A 16352-nucleotide genomic window follows, 5' to 3' on the forward strand; every position below is an offset into this window, starting at 1 on the left:
GAATTCAGTTCCACTCTGTTTATTTAAATTTGCATTCGTGAATGGTTGGTTTTTCAGAGATCCCCTTAGTTTGCAGAGGATGTTAAAGATCTTCTTGGTCTTTTTGGGAAACGGTGAGTTTTCCAAATGCCCTGTCTACCATTCTTCCCTCAGCTAACACTGTCCAAGCATACGTTCTTTTATTTTTGAAATTTCACTGACCTGTACACGAGAGAAGGTTGCACCTAAACTGGAGGGGAACCAATATCCTTGTGGGGAGGTTCGCTACTGCTCGGGAGGATTTACACTAGAGTGGCATGGGGCTGGGAACCAGAGCAGCAGGTCAGCAAGTGGAGAAATTGAGGGGGAGGTAGATGTTAGGACCAGTAAGTCTGAAAGGAAGGACAGGCAGGGGCAGGTTAATGAACACGATGGGACTGACGGGCTGAAGTGTGTTTATTTCAATGCAAGGAGTATTATGGGGAAGGCAGATGAGCTTAGAGCCTGGATCAGTACATAGGACTGTGGTGTTGTGGCCATTACAGAAAGAGAGAGGGACAGGACTGGCTGCTCAACGTTCCAGGGTTTCGATATTTTAGATGCGATAGGGAGGTAAAAGAGGTGGAGGAATTATGGCGTCATAGAGGTTTACAGCATGGAAACAGGCCCTTCAGCCCAACTTGTTCATGCCATCCAGCTTTTATCATTTAGCTAGTCCCAATTGCCCACATTTGGCCTATATCCCTCTATACCCATCTTACCCACGTAACTGTCTAAATGCTTTTCAAAAGACAAAATTGTTCCCGCCTCTACTACTACCTCTGGCAACTTGTTCCAGACACTCACCACCCTATGTGTGAAAAAATTGCCCCTCTGGACCCTTTTGTATCTCTCCCCTCTCACCTTAAACCTATGCCCTCTAGTTATATACTGATAGGTATATACCGCAGGGCAAGAGTTATAGCTGGGGGAAAGGAAATTAGGATGCGATTAGGCGTGATTTAGGATGCATAGGATGTGGAAGGAAACTGCAGGGGATGGGCACAATTGAACAAAGAACAGTACAGTACAGGAAACAGGCCCTTCGGCCTTCCAAGCCTGTGCCGCTCATTGGTCCAACTAGACCATTCGTTTGTATCCCTCCATTCCCAGATTGCTCATGTGACTATCCAGGTAAGTCTTAAATGATGCCAGCGTGTCTGCCTCCACCACCCTACTTGGCAGCGCATTCCAGGCCCCCACCTGTGTAAAAAATGTCCCTCTGATATCTGAGTTATACCTCACCCCTCTCACCTTGAGCCCGTGACCCCTCGTGATCGTCACCTTCGACCTGGGAAAAAGCTTCCCACTGTTCACCCTATCTATACCCTTCATAATTTTGTACACCTCTATTAGGTCTCCCCTCATTCTCCGTCTTTCCAGGGAGATCAAGCCCAGTTTACCCAATCTCTCCTCATAGCTAAGACCCTCCATACCAGGCAACATCCTGGTAAACCTTCTCTGCACTCTCTCTAACGCCTCCACATCCTTCTGGTAGTGCGGCGACCAGAACTGGACGCAGTACTCCAAATGTGGCCTAACCAGCGTCCTATACTGCTGCAACATCAGACTCCAGCTTTTATACTCTATACCCCGTCCTATAAAGGCAAGCATACCATATGCCTTCTTCACCACTTTCTTCACCTGTGCTGCCACCTTCTTCACCTGTGCTGCCACCTTCAAGGATTTGTGGACTTGCACACCTAGGTCCCTCTTTGTTTCTATACTCTTGATGGCTCTGCCATTTATTGTATAACTCCCCCTACATTAGTTCTTCCAAAATGCATCACTTCGCATTTATCTGGATTAAATTCCATCTGCCATTTCTCCGCCCAATTTTCCAGCCTATCTATATCCTGCTGTATTGTCGGACAATGTTCATCGCTATCCGCAAGTCCAGCCATCTTTGTGTCATCCGCAAACTTGCTGATAACACCAGTTACACCTTCTTCCAAATCATTTACATATATCACAAATAGCAGAAGTCCCAGTACAGAGCCCTGCGGAACACCACTGGTCACAGACCTCCAGCCGGAAAAAGACCCTTCGACTGCTACTCTCTGTCTCCTTGTGGACACACCTTGTGAAATGTGGAGCTTGTTCAAGGAACAGCTACTGCGTGTCCTTGATAAGTATGTACCTGTCAGGCAGGGAGGAAGTGGTCGAGCGAGGGAACCGTGGTTTACTAAGGAGGTTGAATCTCTTGTGAAGAGGAAGAAGGAGACTTATGTAAAGATGAGACGTGAAGACTCAGTTAGGGCGCTTGAGAGCTACAAGTTAGCCAGGAAGGACCTAAAGAGAGAGCTAAGAAGAGCCAGGAGGGGACATGAGAAGTCTTTGGCAGGTAGGATCAAGGAAAACCCTAAAGCTTTCTATAGGTATGTCAGGAATAAAAGAATGACTCGGGTAAGATTAGGGCCAGTCAAGGACAGTAGTGGGAAGTTGTGCGTGGAGTCCGAAGAGATAGGAGAGGCGCTAAATGAATATTTTTCGTCAGTATTCACTCAGGAAAAAGACGTTGTTGTCGAGGAGAATACTGAGATACAGGCTATTTCTTTTTGTATTTTTATTCCAATTCCATCAAATCAAGTCCAATTCAGAGTCTCAACAAGTTGAAACATTCCCGATCCAAGCTGACAAGACAGGGCTCTCACCTTCTGTCTTGGGCTTGATCTACATGATCCAAGCTGATTGGAGTAGGCATAGCTCCTCCTCCAAGGCATGATCTCATTTGCATCTTAGCCAAAAGGCCGAGATGCCGCTTTAAAAAATTGCTTCAAATGAAGCTAAAATGTAACCTAATGACTTCAACCAAGCACAGCATGTCGATACTACACTTGATCTTAACCAAAAGGCCGAGAAGAGATACAGGCTATTAGACTAGACGGGATTGAGGTTCATGAGGAGGAGGTGTTAGCAATTCTGGAAAGTGTGAAAATAGATAAGTCCCCTGGGCCGGATGGGATTTATCCCAGGATTCTCTGGGAGGCTAGGGAGGAGATTGCAGAGCCTTTGGCTTTGATCTTTGTCATCATTGTCTACAGGAATAGTGCCAGAAGATTGGAGGATAGCAAATGTTGTCCCCTTGTTCAAGAAGGGGAGTAGAGACAACCCAGTAATTATAGACCAGTGAGCCTTACTTCTGTTGTGGGCAAAGTTTTGGAAAGGATTATAAGAGATAGGATTTATAATCATCTCGAAAGGAATAATTTGATTAGGGATAGTCAGCACGGTTTTGTGAAGGGTAGGTCGTGCCTCACAAACCTTATTGAGTTGTTTGAGAAGGTGACCAAAGAGGTGGATGAGGGTAAAGCAGTTGATGTGGTGTATATGGATTTCAGTAAAGTGTCTAGAATCATAGAATCCCTACAGTGCAGAAGGAGGCCATTCGGCCCATCGAGTCTGCACCGACCACAATCCCACCCAGGTCCTACCCCCACATATTTTACCCGCTAATCCCTTTAACTACGCATCTCAGGACTCTAAGGGGCAATTTTTAACCTGGCCAATCAACCTAACCCGCACATCTTTGGACTGTGGGAGGAAACCGGAGCACCCGGAGGAAACCCACGCAGACACGAGGAGAATGTGCAAACTCCACACAGACAGTGACCCGAGCCGGGAATCGAACCCGGGACCCTGGAGCTGTGAAGCAGCAGTGCTAACCACTGTGCTACCGTGCCGCCCGTTTGATAAGGTTCCCCACGGTAAACTGTTGCAGAAAATACGGAGGCATGGGATTGAGGGTGATTTAGCGGTTTGGATCAGAAATTGGCTAGCTGTAAGAAGACAGAAGGTGGTGGTTGATGGGAAATGTTCATCCTGGAGTTCAGTTACTAGTGGTGTACCGCAAGGATCTGTTTTGGGGCCACTGCTGTTTGTCATTTTTATAAATGACCTGGATGAGGGCGTGGAAGGATGGATTAGTAAATTTGCGGATGACACTAAAGTCGGTGGAGTTGTAGACAGTGCGGAGGGAAGTGGTAGGTTACAGAGGGACATAGATAAGCTGCAGAGCTGGGCTGAGAGGTGGCAAATGGAGTTTAATGCGGAAAAGTGTGAGGTGATTCACTTTGGAAGGTGTAACAGGAATACAGAGTACTGGGCTAATGGTAAGATACTTAGTAGTGTGGATGAGCAGAGAGATCTCGGTGTCCATGTGCATAGATCCCTGAATGTTGGCACCCAGGTTGATAGGGTTGTTAAGGCGTGTACGGTGTGTTAGCTTTTATTGGTAGAGGGATTGAGTTTCGGAGCCAGGAGGTCATGTTGCAGCTGTACAAAACTCTGGTGTGGCCGCACTTGGAGTATTGCGTACAGTTCTGGTTGCCGCATTATAGGAAGGATGTGGATGCATTGGAAAGGGTGCAGAGGAGATTTACTAGGATGTTGCCTGGTATGATGGGAAGATCGTATGAGGAAAGGCTGAGGGACTTGAGGTTGTTTTCGTTAGAAGAAGGTTAAGAGGTGACTTAATAGAGGCATTCAAGATGATCAGAGGATTAGATAGGGTGGACTGTGAGAACTTTTTTCCTCGGATGGTGATGGCTCGCACAAGGGGACATAGCTTTAAATTGAGGGGTGATAGATATAGGACAGATGTCAGAGGTAGGTTCTTTACTCAGAGAGTGGTATGGGCGTGGAATGCCCTGCCTGCAACAGTAGTGGACTCACCAACATTAAGGGCATTTAAATGGTCATTGGATAAACATATATGGATGATATTGGAATAGTGTAGGTTAGATGGGCTTTAGATTGGTTTCACAGGTCGGCACAACATCGAGGGCCGAAGGGCCTGGACTGCGCTGTAATGTTCTATGTTCTAGTTTTAGACTCCCTTACCTTTGGGAAAAGATATTGACTATCTAGCTGATCTATGCCCCTCATTATTTTATAGACCTCTATAAGATCACCCCTAAACCTCCTACGCTCCAGGGAAAACAGCCTAGCCTCCAGCCTCTCCATATAACTCAATCCATCAAGTCCTGGTAGCATCCTAGTAAATCTTTTCTGCACTAATTCCAGTTTAATAATATCCTTTCTATAATAGGGTGACCAGAATTGTACACAGTTTCCAAGTGTGGCCGTACCAATGTCTTGTACAACTTCAAGACGTCCCAACTCCTGTATTCAATGTTCTGACCGATGAAACCAAGCATGCCGAATGCCTTCTTCACCACTCTGTATACCTGTGACTCCACTTTCAAGGAGCTATGAACATGTACTCCTAGATCCCTTTGTTCTGTAACTTTCCCCAACACCCTACCATTAACTGAGTAAGTCCTGCCCAGATTCGATTTACCAAAATGCGTCACCTCACATTTGTCTAAATTAAACTCCATCTGCCATTCATCAGCCCACTGGTCCAATTGATCAAGATCCCGTTGCAATCCTAGTTAACCTTCTTCACTGTCCACTATGCCACCAATCTTGGTGTCATCTGCAAACTTATTAACCATTCCCCATAAATTCTCATCCAAATCATTAATATAAATAACACAATATGGCCGGCACAGTGCCAGGGACCCGGGTTTGATTCCCGACTTGGGTCACTGTCTGTGTGGAGTTTGCACGTGCTCCCCGTGTCTACGTGGGTTTCCTCCGGGTGCTCCGATTTCCTCCCACAGTCTGAAAGACGTGCTGGTTAGGTGCATTGATCCGAACAGGTGCTGGAGTGTGGTGACTAGGGGAATTTCACAGTAACTTCATGGCAGTGTTAATGTAAGCCTTACATGTGACTAATAAATAAACTTTAACTTTAACAAATAAAAGTGGACCCAGCACTAATCCCTGAGGCACACTGCCGGTCACAGGCCTCCAATTTGGAAAACAACCCTCTACACCTCCCTCTGTTTTCCATCATCAAGCCAATTTTGTATCCAATTGGCTACCTCACCCTGGATCACGTGAAATTTAACCTTGCGCGACAACCTACCATGCGGCCGCATGTCAAACGCCTTGCTAAAGTCCATGTAGATAACATCAACTGCACTGCCCTATTCTACCTTCTTGGTTACCCCTTCAAAAATCTCAATCAAATTTGTGAGACATGATTTTCCACTCACAAAGCCATGCCGACAATCCCTAATCGATCCTTGCCTCTCTAAATGCCTGTAGATCCTGTCTCTCAGAATATCTTCCAACAACTTAGCCACTACAGACGATCGGCTTGCTGGCCTCTAGTTCCCAGGCTTTTCCCTGCAGCCCTTCTTAAACAAAGGCACGAGATTCGCCACCCTCCAATTTTCAGGCACCTCGCCTGTGGCTGTCGATGATTCAAATATCCCTGCTAGGGGACCCGCAATTTCCTCCCTAGCCTCCCACAACGTCCTGGGATACAGGAGCTTGGATACTTAGGGCTATCTCCAGGATACTTGGAGCTATCTGTAATCTTTTTACATATTTGCTCCTCAATTTCCCGTTGACTATTTGGGGGCTTGTAATACAATCCTATCAAAGTGATTTCCCCCTTCTTATTTCTCAGTTGCATTACTTACCAGAGAGAATGTCACATCTGCACTCAAAGGGGACACACTGGAGGGCTCATCCACTGAGGCAATATGGGTACAACTCAATAATAAGGGTGCAATCACTCTGATGGGATCATACTATAGGCCCCCCAACAGCCACTGGTACATTGAAGAACAAATATGTAGGCAGCGTATGGAAAGATGCAATAACAACAGGATTGTCATTGTGGGTGACTTTAACTTCCCCAATATTGACTGGGACTTCCTTCGAGCAAGAGGCTCTGAGATGGATCCAAGAGGGTTAGGTGCATCCAAGAGGTTTTCTTGAAACAGTGTAGATAGTCCAACTAGAGGAGGGACCATACTGGACTTCGTATTGGCAAATGAGCCTTGCCAGGTGACTAACTTTTCAGTGAGAGAGCATTTTGGAAGCAGTGATCACTGCTCCTTCAATTTTAAGATAGCTATGAATAAGGATAAGTCAGGACCTTGGGGGAAGGCAAATTACGACTGTATTAGGCAGGAGCTAGGCAGAGTTAATTGGGAGCAGCTGATATCAGGCAAGTCCACATTTGACATGTGGGAGTTGCTTAAAGACCTACTGATCAGAGTTCAGGACGGGCATGCTCCAGTAAGGAAGAAGGACAAGGATGATAAGGTAAGGGACCCTTGGATGACAAAACAGATTGTGAGTTTAATCAAAAGGGGAAAAAAAGCATATGTGAGGTTTAGGAAGCTAAAATTGGAAAGGACCCGTGAGGAATATAAAGAAAGAACTCGGGCAGGGAATTAGGAGAGCAACAAATGACCTTGGCAAGTAGGGTTAAAGAGAATCCCAAAGCATTTTATACAGACATTAAAAACAAGAGGGTAACGAGGGAGAAGGTAGGACCACTCGAGGATAAAGGAGGGAACTTGTACTTGGAGGCAGAGGATGTGGGAGAGATCCTTAATGAGTACCTTACATTGGTATTCACCAAGAAAAAGGACATGGAGGATAGTCAGATTAGTGTGGAGCATGCTAATATGCTAGGACATCTTGAGATCAAAAAAGAAGTGATCTCTTGAAGAGCATTAAGGGCCCGATGGGATCTATCCCAGGTTATTGCGAGAGGCAAGAGAGGAGATTGCTGGGGCCCTGACAAAGATCTTGGTACACTTGCTCACCACTGGAGAGGCCCTGGAGGACTGGCGAGTAGCTAATATTGTTCCTCTGTTCAAGAAAGTAAAAAGAGATAATATAGGAAATCATAGAGTGGTGAGTCTCACATCAGTGGTTGGGAAACTATTGGAGAGGATTCTTAGGGATTGGATTTACGCATATTTGGAAAAGCATGGCCTAATTAGGGAAAGTCAGCATGGCTTTGTGCAGGGCAGGTCATATCTTACTAACTAGAGTGATTTTTTGAGGAGGCGATGAAGGTGATTGATGAGGGTAGAGCAGTGGATGTTGTCTATGTGGATTCAGTAAGGCTTTCGACAAGGTCCCTCATGGTAGGTTGATCCAGATGATTAAGATGCATGGGATCCACAGTGACTTGGCCACTTGGATTCAGAATTGGCTTGCCCATAAAAGCCAGATTAGTGGCAGAAGGGTGTTTTTCTGGCTGGAGGTCCATGGCTAGTGGTGTTCCACAGGGAGTCCTACTGGGACCTCTGCTGTTTGTGATATATATATATATATAATTTGGATGAAAATGTAGATTGGGGGGGGGAGGAGGGGGGTTGATAAGTTTGCAGACAACACAGAGATAGGTGGAGTTGTGGCTAGTATAGAAGGATGTCGAAGGATACAGCGGGATATAGATATGGTCAGAGAAATAGCAGCTGGAGTTTAGTCCGGGCAAGTGTGAGGTGCTGCACTTTGGGAGATCAAATGTTAAGGGTAATATACAGTTAATGGCAGGACCCTGAACAGCATTGATGTACAGAGGGATCTTGGGGCTCAAGTCTATAGCTTCCTAAAAGTGGCTACACAAGTAGATAGGGTGGTAAATAAGGTGTATGGCATGCTTGCCTCTATTGGTCGGGGCATTGAGTACAAGAGTTGCAGCTTTATAAAACTTTGGTTTGGCCGCACATAGAGTATTGCATTCAGTTCTGGTGGCCACATTACAGGAAGGATGTGGAGGCTTTGGAGAGAGTGCAGAAAAGGTTTACCAGGATGCTGCCTGGACTAGAGGCTATGAGCTATAAGAAGAGGCTGGACAAACTCGGGTTGTTTTCTCTGGAGCGGCGGAGGCTGAGGGGAAACCTGATAGAAATCTATAAAATTATGAGAGGCAGAGATAGGGTTGACAGTCAGAATCTTTTTCCCAGAGTTGAAATGTCTAATACTAGGGGACATGCACTTAAGGTGAGAGAGGGAAAGTTCGAAGGAGATGTGAGGGACAGGTTTCTTGCGACAGAGTGGTAGGTGTCTGGAACGCACTGCCAGGGGCGGTGGTGGAGGCAGGTACAATAGGGGCGTTTAAGGGGCTTTTAGATAAGCTCATGAATGTGCAAGTAATAGTGGGATATGGAGCAAGGGCAGGCAGAAGGAATTAGTTTAATTTGGCTTCATGTTGGGGACAACATTGTGGGCCTGTCCCTGCGCTGTACTGTTCTATGTAACTTTTATATTTGTCTAATGTTCTTTGCACTTGAAAATAATTCATTGCGTGAAATGTTTAGTATTGTTTCAGTTTCTAAGATTGGCAAAAGAAATGTCGGTGACGGGAAAAGTTGTGTTCTGCGGGTATATTACGATCTGGAATGCACTACCTGAAAATGAAGCAAATGCAATAGTATCTTTCCAAAGGGAATTGGATTAATATTGGAAAAGTAATGGGGAAAAGCACAGATGGAGTGAGACTAATCAGATAGCTCCTTCATAGATACACACAGGCATGATATGTCAGTGGCCTGTATGTTTCTTTGATAAGGCTCTACACAAATGCAACATTTTATTTCTCTGTCTAACTGATGAACTGGTTTAATTAATGAGCTGGAGTCTGATGTTGCAGCTGTATAGAACGCTGGTTAGGCCACGTTTGGAATACTGCGTCCAGTTCTGGTCGCCGCACTACAAGAAGGACGTGGAGGCATTGGAGAGAGTGCAGAGAAGGTTTACCAGGATGTTGCCTGGTATGGAGGGTCTTAGCTATGAGGAGAGATTGGGTAAACTGGGCTTGTTCTCCCTGGAAAGACGGAGAATGAGGGGAGACCTAATAGAGGTGTACAAAATTATGAAGGGTATAGATAGGGTGAACAGTGGGAAGCTTTTTCCCAGGTCGGAGGTGACGATCACGAGGGGTCACGGGCTCAAGGTGAGAGGGGCGAAGTATAACTCAGATATCAGAGGGATGTTTTTTTACACAGAGAGTGGTGGGGGCCTGGAATGCGCTGCCAAGTAGGGTGGTGGAGGCAGACACGCTGGCATCGTTTAAGACTTACCTGGATAGTCACATGAGCAGCCTGGGAATGGAGGGATACAAACGATTGGTCTAGTTGGACCAAGAAGCGGCACAGGCCTGGAGGGCCGAAGGGCCTGTTTCCTGTGCTGTATTGTTCTTTGTTCTTTGAGTCAGAAATCTATTTCACAACAAATGTGTAGCTGTGTAATCTGCTGCTGTTGTTGGGGAAGGTGGGACCTGTTCAGATGGGATGGTCTTCGTCTGAATCGTGCTGGGACCAGAGTCCTGGCGAATCGTATAACCAGGGTTGTAAATAGGGCTTTAAACTAAATAGTGGGAGGGAGCGTTCAGGGGTATGGGGAATTACAAAATCAAAGGTAAAGGAGAGGGTACGAGTGAAGGTTAATGATGAGGACATTCATCTAGTTGAAGGAGTCAAGGGCTCAGGCAGAGTAAAAAAAGGTGACAAACACAAGGAGGGAGGTGGTCGACGCAGTGCAAGGAGATGGTCTGGGGAAGGATAACCAGTTTGCAACAGGTAGGGACAGAGCGTGCAATCAAAAGAATGCAAGAACAAAGAACAATACAGCACAGGAACAGGCCCTTCGGCCCTCCAAGCCCGCGCCGGTTCCTGGTCCAAACTAGACCATTCTTTTGTATCCTTCCATTCCCACTCCGTTCATGTGGCTATCTAGATAAGTCTTAAACGTTCCCATGTGTCCGCCTCCACCACCTTGCCCGGCAGCGCATTCCAGGCACCCGCCACCCTTTGCGTAAAATACGTCCTTCTGATATCCGTGTTAAACATCTCCCCCCCCCCCCCCCCACCTTGAGCCTATGACCCCTCGTGAACGTCACCACCGACCTGGGAAAAAGCTTCCCACCGTTCACCCTATCTATGCCTTTCATAATTTTATACACCTCTATTAGGTCACCCCTCATCCTCCGTCTTTCCAGTGAGAACAGCCCCAGTTTACCCAATCCCTCCTCGTAACTAAGCCTTTCCATACCAGGCAACATCCTGGTAAACCTCCTCTGCACTCTCTCTCTCTAAAGCCTCCACGTCCTTCTGGTAGTGTGGCGACCAGAACTGGGCGCAGTATTCCAAATGCGGCCGAACCAACGTTCTATACAACTGCAACATCAGACTCCAACCTTTATACTCGATGCCCCGTCCTATAAAGGCAAGCATGCCACATGCCTTATTCACTACCTTCTCCACCTGTGACGTCACCTTCAAGGATCTGTGGACTTCCACACCCAGGTCCCTCTGCGTATCTACACCCTTTATGGTTCTGCCATTTATCGTATAGCTCCCCCCTACGTTAGTTCTACCAAAATGCATCACTTTGCATTTATCTGGATTGAACTCCATCTGCCATTTCTTTGCCCAAATTTCCAGCCTAACAATGCACTAACAAATCGGGTCCATATAAAGGCTAGCATCAAGACACTTTACCTGAATGCACGTAGCATTCGAAACAAAGTGAATGAGTTGATGGCAGAAATCAGTACAAATGGGTATGATCTAGTGGCCATTACAGAAACGTGGTTGCAGGGTGACCAGGACTGGGAACTGAAAATCCAGGGGTATCAGACATTTCGGAAGGATAGACAGGAAGGAAAAGGAGGTGGGGTAGCTCTGTTAATTAAAGATAACATCAGGGCGGTAGTGAGAGACGATATAGGCTCTAAGGAGCAGAATGTGGAATCGTTGTGGGTGGAGATAAGGAATAGTAAGGGGAGAAAGTCACTGGTGGGCGTGGTCTATAGGCCCCCAAATAATAACTTTGAGGTGGGTCGGGCTATAAACAAGCAAATAATGGATGCGTGCAAAAAAGAACAGCAATAATCATGGGGATTTTAACCTGCATATTGATTGGTTGACGCAAGTCGGATGCGGTGGACTTGAGGAAGAGTTCTTAGAATGCTGTCGGGACTGTTTCCTCGAACTGTATGTTACAGAACCTACGAGGGAGCAAGCTATCTTGGATCTGGTCCTGTGTAATGAGACAGGTAAAACTAATGATCTTCTTGTGAGGGATCCTCTTGGAATGAGTGATCACAATATGGTTGAATTTCTAATACAAATGGAGGGAGAGAAAGTAGGGTCCCAAACCAGTGTCCTCTGCTTGAACAGAGGGGAGTACAATAGGATGAGGGCAGAATTGGCTAATGTAGACTGGGAGCGCAGACTAGTTGGTAGGACAGCTGAGCAACAGTGGCAGATTTTTAAGATTTTTCTCAGTACTCAGCAAAACTATATTCCTGTGATAAAGGAGGAATGTAAGAAAAGGGATAACCAGCCGTGGATAACTAAGGAAATAAAGGAGAGTATTAAATTAAAAACCGATGCGTACAGAGTGGCCAAAACTAGTGGGGAATTAGAAGATTGGGAAAGCTTTAAAAAACAACAAAGAATGACTAAGAAAGCGATAAAGAAAGGAAAGATAGATTATGAAACTAAACTAGCACAGAATATAAAAACTGATAGTAAAAGTTTTTACAAATATATAAAAAGGAAAAGAGTAGCTAAAGTAAATGTTGGACACTTAGAAGACAAGAAGGGGGATTTAATAATGGGAAACGAGGAAATGGCCGAGGCCTTAAACAAGTTTTTTGTGTCGGTCTTCACGGTAGAGGACACAAATAGCTTACCGAAAATTGATGGTCATGGGACTGTAGGGGGGTGAAGTCCTTAAAACGATTACTATTACTAAAGAGGTAGTGCTTGGTAGGCTAATGGGACTAAAGGTAGACAAGTCCCCGGGCCCGGATGGAATGCATCCCAGGGTTCTGAAAGAAATGGCAGAAGTAATAGCGGATGCGTTTGTTGTAATTTATCAAAATTCGCTGGACTCTGGGGAAGTGCGGCTGAATGGAAAACAGCTAATGTGACACCACTGTTTAAAAAAGGAAGTAGATAAAAGGCGGGTAACTACAGGCCGGTTAGCTCAACATCCGTAGTTGGGAAATTGCTGGAATCCATCATTAAAGAAGAAATAGCAGGACACCTGGATAAGAATGGTTCGATCAAGCAGACGCAGCATGGATTCATGAAGGGAAAGTCGTGTTTGACGAATTTACTGGATTTTTATGAAGATGTAATGAGTGCAGTTGTCAGAGGGGAACCGGTGGATGTGGTGTTTTTGGATTTCCAGAAGGTGTTCGATAAGGTGCCTCACAAAAGGTTGCTGCAGAAGATTAGGGTACACGGAGTTGGGGGTAAAGTGTTAGCGTGGATTGAGGATTGGCTATCTAACAGGAAGCAGAGAGTCGGAATAAATGGGTGCTTTTCTGGTTGGCAGTTGGTTACTAGTGGCGTGCCGCAGGGATCGGTGCTGGGGCCTCGCCTGTTTACCATATACATGGACGATCTGGAGGAGGGGACCGATTGTAGGGTAACAAAGTTTGCGGATGATACAAAGATGAGTGAGAAAGCGAATTGCGTGGAGGATGCAGAAAGTCTGCAGAGAGATTTGGATAGGCTAAGTGAGTGGGCGAGGATCTGGCAGATGGAGTATAACGATGACAAGTGTGAGGTTATCCACTTTGGAAGGAATAATAGTAAAATGGACTATTATTTAAATGGTGAAAAATTACAACATGCTACTGTGCAGAGGAACCTGGGGGTCCTTGTGCATGAATCGCAAAAACTCAGTTTGCAGGTGCAGCAGGTGATCAAGAAGGCAAATGGAATGTTGGCCTTTATCGCGAGAGGGATGGAGTATAAAAGCAGGGAGGTCATGCTGCAATTGTACAAGGTACTGGTGAGGCCGCACCTAGAGTACTGTGTGCAATTTTGGTCCCCTTATTTGCGGAAGGATGTATTGACCTTGGAGGGAGTACAGAGAAGGTTCACCAGGTTGATACCTGAGATGAGGGGGTTAGCTTATGAGGAGAGATTGAGTAGATTGGGCCTGTACTCGTTGGAGTTTAGAAGGCTGAGGGGAGATCTTATAGAGAGATATAAGATAATGAAGGGGCTAGACAGGGTAGAGGCAGAGAGATTCTTCCCACTTAGAAAGGAAACAAGAACTAGAGGACACAGCCTCAAAATACGGGGGAGTCAGTTTAAAACAGAGTTGAGGAGGAACTTCTTCTCTCAGAGGGTAGTGAATCTCTGGAATTCTCTGCCTATTGAAGCAGTGGAGGCTACCTCGTTAAATATGTTTAAGTCGCAGGTAGATAGATTTCTGATCAATAAGAGAATTAAGGGTTATGGTGAGCGGGCGGGTAAGTGGAACTAAACCACTATCAGCTCAGCCATGATCTTATTGAATGGCGGGGCAGGCTCGAGGGGCTAGATGGCCGACTCCTGTTTCTTATGTTCTTATGAGTCAGTACATGTCTGCGTTCAAACTCCAACAACTGCCACAGAACTGCCACAAGGCTGCTCAGCTGCTTCACTGAAACCACAAGAGCTGATGTTTGCATTCCGATCGCCCCTCATCCCTTTTGTGAGGAATGTAGAATTAGGAGCCAGAGTTTCAAAATAAGACATCTCCATTTAAAAGACAGAGATGCGAAGGCTCTTTAAGAGAATGGTTCGTGTTTGGAATTCTTTAGAGAGAGCATGGAGGAGGCTATTGTTTCCCTCAGCCTGGAATATATTCAGATTTTTGATTGATAGGAGAGTCAAAGGACATGAGGGGCAGGTGGGAAAATGGAGTTAAGGCCACAGTCAGATCGGTAGGGATTTATTGTGAATGGTGAAGGGGGCAAAGTTTAAAGGGAATATTAGGGGGGGGGCTTCTTCACACAGAGTGGTGGGAGTTTGGAATGAGCTGCCAGATGAAGTGGTGAATGCGGGCTCACTTTTAACATTTAAGAAAAACCTGGACAGTTACATGGATGAGAGGGGTGTGGAGGGATATGGTCCAGGTGCAAGTCAGTGGGACTAGGCAGAAAAATGGTTCGGCACAGGCAAGAGGGGCCAAAAGGCCTGTTTCTGTGCTGTAATGTTCTATGGTTCTATGGCAGACCAGGATTGATGGGCCAAATGGCCTCTCTTGCCCTGGTTTCTTGTATTTTCCAATGCTTTTACTGAAAAAGGTCCCATGTTTCTCATTTGCCACCAGTCCATTTCTGAAAGCTTCTTCTAAATTCCCTTTCTCAGAGGAGGCGATGACCTAGTGGTATTATCGTTAGACTATTAATCCAGAAACTCGAGTAATGTTCTGGGAACCCAGGTTTGAATCCTGCCATATGGTTGATGGTGGAATTTGAATTCAATAAAAATTATCTGGACTTAAAAATCTACAGATGACCATGAAACCATTGTCGGAAAAACCCATCTGGTTCACTAATGTCCTTTAGGGAAGGAAATCTGCTGTCCTTACCTGATCTGGCCGAAATGTGACTCCAGAGCCACAGCAATATAGTTGACTCTCAATTGTCCTTGGGCAACTAGGGATAGGCAATAAGAACAAAGAAAATTACAGCACAGGAACAGGCCCTTCGGCCCTCCAAGCCTGCACCGACCATGCTACCTGACTTAACTAAAACTCCCGACCTTTCCGGGGATTATATCCCTCTATTCCCATCCTATTCATGTATTTGTCAAGACGCACCTTAAAAGTCACTACCGTATCCGCTTCCACTACCTCCCCCGGCAACGAGTTCCAGGCACCCACCACCCTCTGTGTAAAAAAAAAAAATCTGCCTCGTACATCTCCTTTAAACCTTGCCCCTCGCATCTTAAACCTGTGCCCCCTAGTAATTGACTCTTCCACTCTGGGGGAAAAAGCTTCTGACTATCCACTCTGTCCATGCCTCTCATAATCTTGTAGACATCTATCAGGTCGCCCCTCAATCTCCGTCGTTCCAGTGAGAACAAACCAAGTTTCTCCAACCTCTCCTCATAGCTAATGCCCTCCATACCAGGCAACATCCTGGTAAATCTTTTCTGTACCCTCTCTAAAGCCTCCAAATCCTTCTGGTAGTGTGGCGACCAGAATTGAACACTATATTCCAAGTGCGGCCTAACTAAGGTTTTATAAAGCTGCAACATGACTTGCCAATTGTTAAACTCAATGCCCTGGCCGATGAAGGCAAGCATGCCATCTGTGTTCTTGACTACCTTCTCCACCTACATTGCCACTTTCAGTGACCTGTGTACCTGTACACCCAGGTCCCTTTGCCTATCAATACTCTTAAGGGTTCTGCCATTTACTGTATATTTCCTATTTGTATTAGACCTTCCAAAATGCATTACCTCACATTTGTCCAGATTAAACTCCATCTGCCATCTCTCCGCCCAAGTTTCCAACTGATCTATATCCTGCTGTATCCTCTGATGGTCCTCATCGCTATCCACAAATCCACCAACCTTTGTGTCATCTGCAAACTTACTAATCAATCCAGTTACATTTTCCTCCAAATCATTTCTATATATTACAAATAAATGCTGGCCAGCCAGCGATGCCTATGTCCCACGAATGAATTTTTAAAAATCCAGTTTCATCTT

General features: G+C 45.7%; 1 protein-coding gene and 1 non-coding gene across 32 annotated transcripts in view; one reads left to right on the top strand and one right to left on the bottom strand.

Moving 5' to 3' along the window:
* Positions 1 to 16352, top strand: part of LOC144491780 (6-phosphofructo-2-kinase/fructose-2,6-bisphosphatase 4) — a 275487-nt gene that overhangs the window by 109171 nt on the left and 149964 nt on the right. The window lies entirely within an intron of this gene.
* On the bottom strand, positions 2687 to 2885 carry LOC144491913 (U2 spliceosomal RNA). The gene has a single exon (XR_013497510.1). It is a non-coding gene; the product is annotated as a U2 spliceosomal RNA (small nuclear RNA).

The sequence above is a fragment of the Mustelus asterias genome, chromosome 3 (genome assembly GCF_964213995.1).
Source record: "Mustelus asterias chromosome 3, sMusAst1.hap1.1, whole genome shotgun sequence".
Classification (NCBI taxonomy): domain Eukaryota; kingdom Metazoa; phylum Chordata; class Chondrichthyes; order Carcharhiniformes; family Triakidae; genus Mustelus; species Mustelus asterias.